A 9,823-nucleotide genomic window follows, 5' to 3' on the forward strand; every position below is an offset into this window, starting at 1 on the left:
CATGGATTAAATGACAGAATGGAATTTTTGTGTTATCTTTAAATTTTACATCTTCAGGCCATTTACTGTTGATTTGTGCATCCACAGCCGGTTTATGTTATTAATTTGCTGCTTCATTACATTACCACATTTTGCTTTTCTGTATTTTATTCTTTTTGATTAATGATGGGACATCATGTTTCGTTGATTCTTCCTTATATTATGCTTAACGAGTTGTTTTTGCACATCCTTGTTGTGTTCTAGTGTCTTTGATTTTTACACCATTTAAAGATGGCGCCCGCCTAACATCGAGCACAGTCCTTTCTTTATTATGTTTACACACATCATTTCCACATTAACCCACTTCCGTATTAACTTCACTGGGATCTTCGTATGTTGGACGTTTCAATTTAGCAGTTGTTCGAGGGAGCCCACCGACGTTATTAACTGTAAGTACCTCTACCGGGGACTGATTCAATCGCTTTCACCTTCGTTCTTGTTTACCGCGCGTGGTTCTAACGCGACGTTATGCACTCTTACAGATTTCTACCACAACGCGTCACGGATGTAATCATCCCGGGAGTATCGGGCACATCAGTTACTTATTCTTTGGCTGTTTGAGACTATGCAGCACGCTTTTTGAGTCTTTTCACATTCGGGTGGAGTCGGGTCTGAAACTTTTTGATTAATTCACATTCAGCATGTTTAGGCTTTTCACCCGCAGTTTATATTTTCAGTTTTATTCACACCTTGGTGAGCAGCGCTTTGCCTTTATATGTGTTACATTGTGTCACGTGTTACGCATGATTAACGGGTTTCACTTGTGCCTCATAGCACTACATTTTTTGCTAGTTGTAGTGTAAATTTAAGTGAAATATATGTACATTGTTGTGATATTAGGCTGTTTTCTTTTATGTTTGTAGAGCTGTCCCCTGAGGAAGGGTGTGTCATCTGCCCAAAATGCATTGGGAGGATTTATGATTGGATGACATTTCATTTTTTGACGATGTTTGAGCTCCCGTGAGCATTGATGAACTGTTCATGATATCAATGGATATATATTAAAAGCATGAGGAATTATTCAAACTTGTGGATTTAACTCTTGATGAACAATACATGATGTTATAGACTCTTCAGTCAATTTTCGCGCTGTGCTCCAGGGAGTCTTCCTCCAAGTGGGGGGTGCTGTGTAGTAGTCTCTTTTGGATCACGCTGATTGGTACAGACAGCGTTCATCTCTGGAAGCACGCCACAGACTTTAACAGTGCCTTAACTTTTTGTTTTCATTTAGCTGTGCAAGTCCTTTCTTAATTCTTAGTCAAATAAAGGGTTAGACATAATGTTGGGTGGAGCCTGGTGCATACAGACAAAAGACTAAACAAACATTGAGGTGAGAGTATGTATTTTTAGGTAAAGGAATATAACATGGGAGAATACTTAACATGTGGGATAGACGTTGAGCAATATTTTAGCAGCAAAGTAAAGAATAATTCTATGCAATGTATGCAAAAGTGCATTTTAAGGTCGAGTCTACCAGAAAGCGCGAGCTGTCTGGTTGCAAAAGACATATTCTGGGCATACCAACGACATACCGAGACTTGGAGCTCACCCATTGATTACCATTGGTTGGCTTTCCTGTCACTCTTATTTGGTTTCTTCTTATTTGGTGGCTTCTTTGTCAGTCTTGTGTTTGTCACTCCCCTTGAGCATGACTTATTTTTCCAATCACACTCCTGCAACCCATGGGTATGTGATTATTTTTGCTTCAAAAACACTTTTACACTAAGGGGCCGATTATGATTGCGGATAATCCGCATCCTCCGGGCCGGCGGAAGCCACCGCCGGGCCGGAGAAATAACCCCCGTCAGATTAGGATGGCGGGGGGGATATTTTTTCTGTCCGCAGCTTTTCCGCCGTGGTCGCCTCCCGACCGCAGCTGAAAAGCTCTAACATGGCTGGCGGTGTCTATTAGACACCGCCAGGCATATTAGGATGGCTGCGGTTCTATGCCTTTCCACGGCGGCATTTCCGCCGTGGAAAGGCATACGGTCTTTTGTTTGGGGGCCCGTTGCGGGCCCCCAGGGGTGAAGGGGGGTGGGGGTTGCACATGGGGGGTACCTATGGTACCCCCCTGCCTTTGCGTGCACGAAGCGGCAGGCACCACGCGGTGCCTGCCGCTTCATGCATGCAAAAGTCAACATGCACTTTTTAACTTTGAAGCAGCATCCGCCACAATGTTAAATGTAGAGGATGTGACCGCCAGGGTGGCAGTCACATCCTAATTGCCATGGAGGGACCGCCGCTGCCCCTTCCTCGGGGATGGCGGACGGACGCAGGTCCGTCCGCCATCCTAATCGGCCCCTAAGTTTGTTTACCGATCTTGCTCAGATGTGTAAAAAAAAATGTAATGTCCTTTTGTAAGCATGCATTCGTGATGACAGCATGCTCGCGCCTAGAAAATGATATGGTGGCCGATTCACTGCGTCTTTTCTTTATCTTTTTAGCCATGCTGCACAGCAGCCACGATGCTCTACATACAGCCTGGCTAAAAACATTGCCAAAGCCAAATGTTCTCATTGGCAAGACCTATTGGCTTTGCAAATGTCTGTTATGAAAGAATTGACAGTGAGTAGATGGGAGTGGGTATATGAGATTGACCAGTCACATTTCCTCAACGAAGTGGATGAGCGGGAATGAATGATCAATCAGGGATGGGGTGAATATCTCTGGAGACTGAGTTGGCTTTGGAAAGCTTAGAAGTAAACAAGTTAATTTACAGTGGGTAGGTGAGAGTGACCGTATGAAGTGGACCCTAAGAGGAACGAGGGACGGGGCTCACATCTATGGAGCCTGGATTGACTGCTTTGTCAAGAAACCTTTTGGATTGGCCACCGGGAGCTGACCCACAGGCAACAACATTTTAAAAAATCCATTCTCATTTGTCAAAGTGCAATATTATAACACAATTGTTCGTGATTAGGCCAAATACTCTTGCTCCGTTGTCAATGAGTTTATATTTAGGTATAAAGAAAGTGCAACATTCTACTATAGTTTTGTGTGCTCGAGTTCTGTTCTTTTGTAGATGTTATTGAGAAAGTAGTTATGTCATACAATGTAATATCTTCGAAATAACTACAATTTAGCATTTATTGGAAAAGGGAATTAATTACCAACTGTGTTGACTGTAGCTACCTGAAGTAAGAACAGTGGGCTGGGGCCTAGACAGGTGTTAATCACTTAAATCCACCCCGGGGCACCATGCCAGTGATCTTGTGACAAGTCTTCACAGCCCCGGCGATCAGCACTGCAGTGATACTCGCCAGGCAGGCGCCGCTTTCTTCCTTTGTGCTTCCCGGCGGATGACAAATGCGTGCTCCGACACAACAAAGGAGGTAAACACATGATAGTCCGTGAATGAGGCTGCAGGTCCTTTATATGAGGATGCCGTGCAAGTTAACAACTTCCTAGCACCGTCTCACTGTACAAGGCAACCTCGTTATTAATCTTGTCACCTGAAGGCAGTTCTCGTCTGGCATCCTCTTCAATTTTTCAATAAACGCTTCCCGAAAAGCTGTCAGCCAGTATCTATCCCCCCTCATTATTATACCCGCCGGAGTATGCATTTTAATGCACCCACAAGCATGCTAAAATATTCAGATGGCTTAACAACGCAGATGCATTCCCTGGCTTTGACCCATGTTTGATTGCTGGTTACGTCTAGGACTTCAGATCTTAAGCCACTGGGAGCGCCTAGGGACCAACTTCATCTGTGTTTTTGTTCGGCATGTGCACCAGTTCAGCGTTTGTCGTTGATTCCGAAATTAACTTGGATCACAGCACTGGCAGCCTCAGTTCAATGAGAGAGCAACGGGAAGGGACTCATTTGGGATGCCACAGCAATGTGCCCGGAAGACAGAGATGTGCATAATTTACACATTTTTTGACCGTCCACAGAATTAAGTGATGGAGCGTTACGCAGTGCCATAAATGATTCCGTATTTGCAAATATATTCAGAAACACTCGCGGTGTCATTGGTACTCGCAAGTTATTCCATGTGTTTGTGTGCAAATGTTTAAATTTGGAGGTAATATCGAATGGTAACCACTTTCTGTTACTATTTACACATGTTGATCCTCATTCCGAGTGTGTTTGCCTGTGCTTCAATGGTTATCCCAGGTTGGTGTAGTATCAGTAATTCAGGGATGTTTGCCGAGGTGGCTGTTCTTCGTTGCTGAATACATTATGTTCTAATTCTGAGCTAGGGGCGCAGAGCGGAGTCCGTCGCAAACAGCTTTCGCTGCCATTTTAGTACCTGGGCCCAGTAACAGACGAGCACAAACACCTCTCACTGCTGTAGTTTCCAAATCCTACAGGATGAAACTGCCCATGCAAAACTGAGGATCAGAGGTAATACAGTAAGCAAAAACCCTTGCTGACAGTAGTCCCAATTCATTTCCACTCAAGTAATAAACAAGAGAAAAGCATTTCCCACGGTACTGGTAGCATGTTTTGAATTTTTTTTTACAGCCCATGTCAGAATGAGCCTTGAGACCCGCCTAGCGGGTGAGTATTCGAGCTTAACAAATACTGATTGATTGGTTGTAGGTGTACATGATGCAAAAGCAGGAACCCTTTGTTAATATTTAAAATTCACATGCAAAGCATTAACCACCTATGAGAGTCATTTTGAGCCTCACGGTATCCTGGGGGTAATACCATTACTCAACTGTGTGGTATTTAGCGGGTGCATTAATATCACACCATTCCGCGTTTTGCACCCTGGAATGAGAAGTATCCTTGAAGTAACTATGGACATCAAGGACAAGAGTCTTTGAAAGATTGTTAGTCGAAATCTACATGCCTGAGTCACTGAAGCAAATTGTGGCAGAAATTAAAGGTTATTTTTTTCAAAAGAAGCCCCCGATTCCTTCACAGTTTACACTGGTCATGGGAAACAGTTCATAAAAAGAGTCAAGTTGTTGTTGTAGTACGTAAAAGATGAAGGTGATGGCCTGAAAACAAGGGGCCATATTATCAATGGATTTATCTCCGCTTTTTTTGGCTTTAAAAGCCAAGAAAGCGGAGATAAAATTATCTCCCTATTACCTAGCTGTCGCTAACACCAGTTAGCGACAGCTAGTAGGAGATAGCGACCATCTTGGGCCCCGCTTTGCATATCAGAGCAATTTATCACTAATGACATGCAAAGTGGGCGTGCCAAGATGTTAGCGACTGGAAACAGTCGCTAACATCGCTATCTCCTATTACCAACTTTTGGAGATATTCGCGCTAAGTGCGAATATCTCCAAAAGCTAACACCTGCCCTGAGCAGTTCTTAGCCATGTTATCCAATGGGAGGTGGATAACATGGCTAAGAGCATTTGCTCGGTAATTCATGAATATCGCTGACTTTTCAGCGATATTCATGCATTTCGGCCGATTTTTATCGCTTAGGAGATAAACCTTAATAATATCAAGGCTCCTAAGCGATAAAAATTGTCGCTACACGGCGATAAAATTATTGCCGCTGAGCCAACCTAGCGATAATTATCGCTAGTTGTTGGTAATATGCCCCAAGGTTCTTAGTGTCACCAAGTCAATGCCTTATAAGCAAGATGTTAACTGAGTTGTCAGGTTGAGCAGTGCATAAAAGGAAAAATAAAATTCGCAATATTATCATCATTTTATTTTTCAGTACTGGCTCAGTTCTAGTGTGGAGGGGCTGGGTTGTCCAGAGCAGGGGGAGGAGTGGTGGGCACGCACTAAGTGTGCATGATGGGTTGGCCGGCTGTCTTGGGATGGCCCAACAGTCATGCACACTATGCATGTTCTTCACTTGGATGTATTACACAACCTGGTGGAGAATATGCACAGGTTCTCAGTCCCTGTCTGAGTGCTGAACCATGGGGCTCAGACCAGTCATGACGCTGCTGGTGACAGCAGCGTCAGGATTAACTTAGGGGAGCCTGTGTGCTTCCAGGACTCATCACGATGGAAGAGAAGTGGAAGAGAGACGACGGAGAAGAGACAGCGGTTGTAAAGAGGTAAGTGTAATACATGTTTTTTCACCCTCTGTCCAGCCCCACCACCCCGATTCGTGCCAGGTGCCACTGGTAGCCCTACAAACCTGTCTCAGGCCTGCCATCGCAGCTTCTGTATGCAGTTTTAAACTGCCATTTCGACCTTGTAAAATAAACGTTTTGACAGGCCCAAACCTCCCTTTTTATTACATATAACTGACCCCTAGGTTAGGCCCTGGACAGGAAGGGTGCAATGTATAAAGTAGGACATGTACATTTAAGTTTTACATGTCCTGATAGTGAAAAACTCATATTTGTTTTTCACTATTGCAAGGCCTACCTCTTCCATAGTATAACATTGGAGTTACCTTAATACATTTAATAGGCTGTAATATTCCAATGAGTAACCATGTTTAGTGTCTTTGGAATTGTAATGAAAAATCCTCTCTGACGGTGAAGTCGGATTTTGAATTATAATTTTGAAAATGCCACTTTTAGAAAGTTTGTATTTTCCTGCCTTAGTCATTTAGTTCCTACACCCTTTCTCTAAGTCACATGACTGGCTGTAGCCGGCAGTTGGGCTTTGTGTATTCCTCCTAGACAGCCACATACAATTGAGAGATCAGGTGTGCCTGGATGGGCCATCACGGGCAGGAAGGGAGGAGGGAGCTGGGCACAGCCCTACCTACACTTGAATAGGCTGTATACTGCCTCAACACAAAGGGCTGCATAGCCCCTGCAGGCAGTTTGGAGCCAGGGCAAGGAAGGCAGGCAGCCTGTGGACTTCAAAAGGAAACCTCTAGATGCTTCTTCAACTTCAAAGGAAGAAGCAGGTAAAACTATTGGATCTTAGACACCACCTATCCAGTACACTTCTTGACCTGTTGAGACCTTGCCAGGAAGAAGGACTGGTGTCTTGCTGAAAAGACTTCCACTCTGCTGGACTTTCTGCCCCACTGGACTTCTGCCTTGCTGGACTGCTGCCTTGCTGGATTGCTGCCTCGGTGGACTGCTGCCTTGCTGGACTGCTGCCCTGCTGCTGAAACCTGAGTCAAAGGGATTTGGACCTGGACCTTAACCCAGGGCTCCCAGAGTGACTCAAAGGCCTCCTGTTCTGAGCCACAGGGACACAACAGGATTCCAAGAACCTGTCTCAGCAACTGGAGAAACCCCCTGACCCCAAAATGTGCCCCTCAGGTCCTCCTGGGCCCATGGTGTGCCCTCAGAGAGGATGAATTGAAGTTTTGTGAACTGGCCTGTTGGTGCCGAAATCTTGTCACTTGTACAGCTGTTCAACGCAAAGTTCTATCAGCTTAACCCTTCATGCTACCTCATCGATCGCATGTTGAGAGCACCAACGCCAAGCACTGGCTCAACTGTTTACGATGAGAACAGGATCATCGCGCTAAAGCAACGCTCATCTGTGACACCAGGCCTTCTCTTTGTCCTACATCGATGATCATCCATGACGCTTCGCTGCTCCTCGGTGCTAACTCCACCGCGAACTGAACTCTTTGTGCTGGACTCTGAAGGCAATATTTCAGCAGGACTAACTTGGTCAGCCTGAACTTGTGACTTTCTTCCAATCTTGCACGACCAGATAGCCGCGAGGAGCACTTTGGACTTTTTAGCGCTAGTTTCACTGAAATCTTTAAAATTGCATATCTCCGGATCTACTGATTGGATCTTTATAGTTCTGGCCTTGTTTTATTAATTAACATATACTCAATGTTTATAATTTGGTGTGGGATCCTATTTGTGTGGTGTTTTCATTTTATTACTGTTTGAATTGTTGCACAAATTCTTTACACATTGCCTCTAGGTTTAGCCTGTCTGCTCTGTGCCAAGCTACCAGAAGGTTGAGCACATGTTAATTTGATGACTTTTTGTGCTTCACCCTGAAAGGAATCATTGTTGTTGCCTAAGAAGGGCTCTCACCACCTCAACCAATAACCCAATTTAGTACAAATGTCTAAACTACTTTTGGTTTACTATTCAGCTTTTTATATACTTATTCTGTGGGTTTATGCATCTACTAGAATGTGTAGCATAAAAAAAAGTTCATGCAATGCAGCACAGCAACTGTAGCTGTATGAAAGAGAGCATAAACAGGGCACCTCTAGATATATATGCTACTGTTCTGCTATCTCCTACCACTGGTAAACCTGTGGCTACCTAGTGCCAACAAAGGAACCCTTGTGCCATGGGCCAAGGACGCCTGTTTTGTGCTCATGATTATTGTGACTGAGGGTTTCCCTTTCTGCATGGAAACTATCCTTTGAGGCTATTTCCTATGTATATGTGTGCTACAGAGTACAGCACAATGGAACGATTTGATAACATTGACTTCAACAAACATATTGTCAGGGTTATAGAAGGCTCCGTCCTGTGTATATTTTCACCTCAAATCCCTGTAAAAAATTCTTTGATAATATGGATGTGTGTATGCGTTTGAATGTACAAGCCTCATCTATGGTATGCCTCCTTGACAAAAGGTAATGTAAGGCAGCACATTTTATTTGTAAAAATGGCATATAGTTTATTTGTAAAATCACAAGATCAAACCTAATTTAGACATATGCATTTCTTATGAAGAATATGTGAAAGGCAGACAAATACATTTAACCTCTTAGCAGCTCGCACCCCCTCCCAATGTGCTGAGCCTTTCTTTGGCTATTTGGAGTGGTTCAAGCTTAGGACTCCATAAAGTTTTTTCCACATGAGTTATCAATGCTAAACTTGTGACCTTTTCTTCCAACATCCTGGGGATTTTAAAGGTACCCAGGATTTGTGGATTCCCTTGGAGGGGACCTAGGAAATATACAAAATATAGCTGCATTTGTCATTTTTGGGGAAAATAGGAAAAAGGTGCTCTGGATAAATGTGTTTGTTTTTTCATAAAAATGGCATCAATTAGTGGTTTGCTGCGATGTTATGTTTTATAAAGGGACCCGATATAGGCTGAGGTAGTAACCAGACCTTTCACCTATATTTCCCCTGCCATTACACAACATACCAGTTCTTGGAACTGACCTTTTACCTAGTTATGATACTGCTTACAGGACGTGGGGTATTCTCCGAAAACTAGCCTCATTCATTATGCATGAGGATTCTTGGAATCTCAGCAGGACTACCATCTCCTGCATAATAACTATGTATAAGGGTCATTCCTTTCGTCATCCTAAGTCCCACATGACACAGCAAGCTAGATCCCCTGAGAGTACCACTCTGGGTATATAAACACCATATCTTTGCTGAGGCAAGGAGAGGAGAAAAAGGACGTCCATGCTGACACACTGACGCAAGAAGCCAAGGATCCTGCATGCAGGTACTCCAGCTCGCAGTGGTCTGACATCTCTCACGGGGTGTCCATCTCGAGACCAAGACGGGTCCCACAGTCTCTCACTTCAGGTAATAGGGTTGACTTTATCCTAGAGGGATTCTTGGCCCTTCACCTACATACATGCTAGGTACACATAAGTACATCTAGCTGGGGTTGCATCATAGGATTACACATTATTACTGTCATTATTTTATATACCTTCCTGTATTCATTGTTTTAGCACTGTGGTGGGAATCTACCATCCTTTTACTTTTTTGGTGCTAATAACCATCTAAATCTGTTTCTGTCTCATGGTTGGTAAAGCACACCTATTTCACACTAGAATGATGCTGGTTCAATACATGCTTATCTGTATCTCTCTGAAACAAAATGAGGATGAGTGACTAAGCGAAAAGTAATGCACTGTTTCCATGATACCTGATGTGACAGAGTTGTCATGTTCGATAGTTGCCAAGAACTATTCTCTCCTTGGTAAGAGGG

The sequence above is a fragment of the Lissotriton helveticus genome, chromosome 6 (genome assembly GCF_964261635.1).
Source record: "Lissotriton helveticus chromosome 6, aLisHel1.1, whole genome shotgun sequence".
Classification (NCBI taxonomy): Eukaryota; Metazoa; Chordata; class Amphibia; order Caudata; family Salamandridae; genus Lissotriton; species Lissotriton helveticus.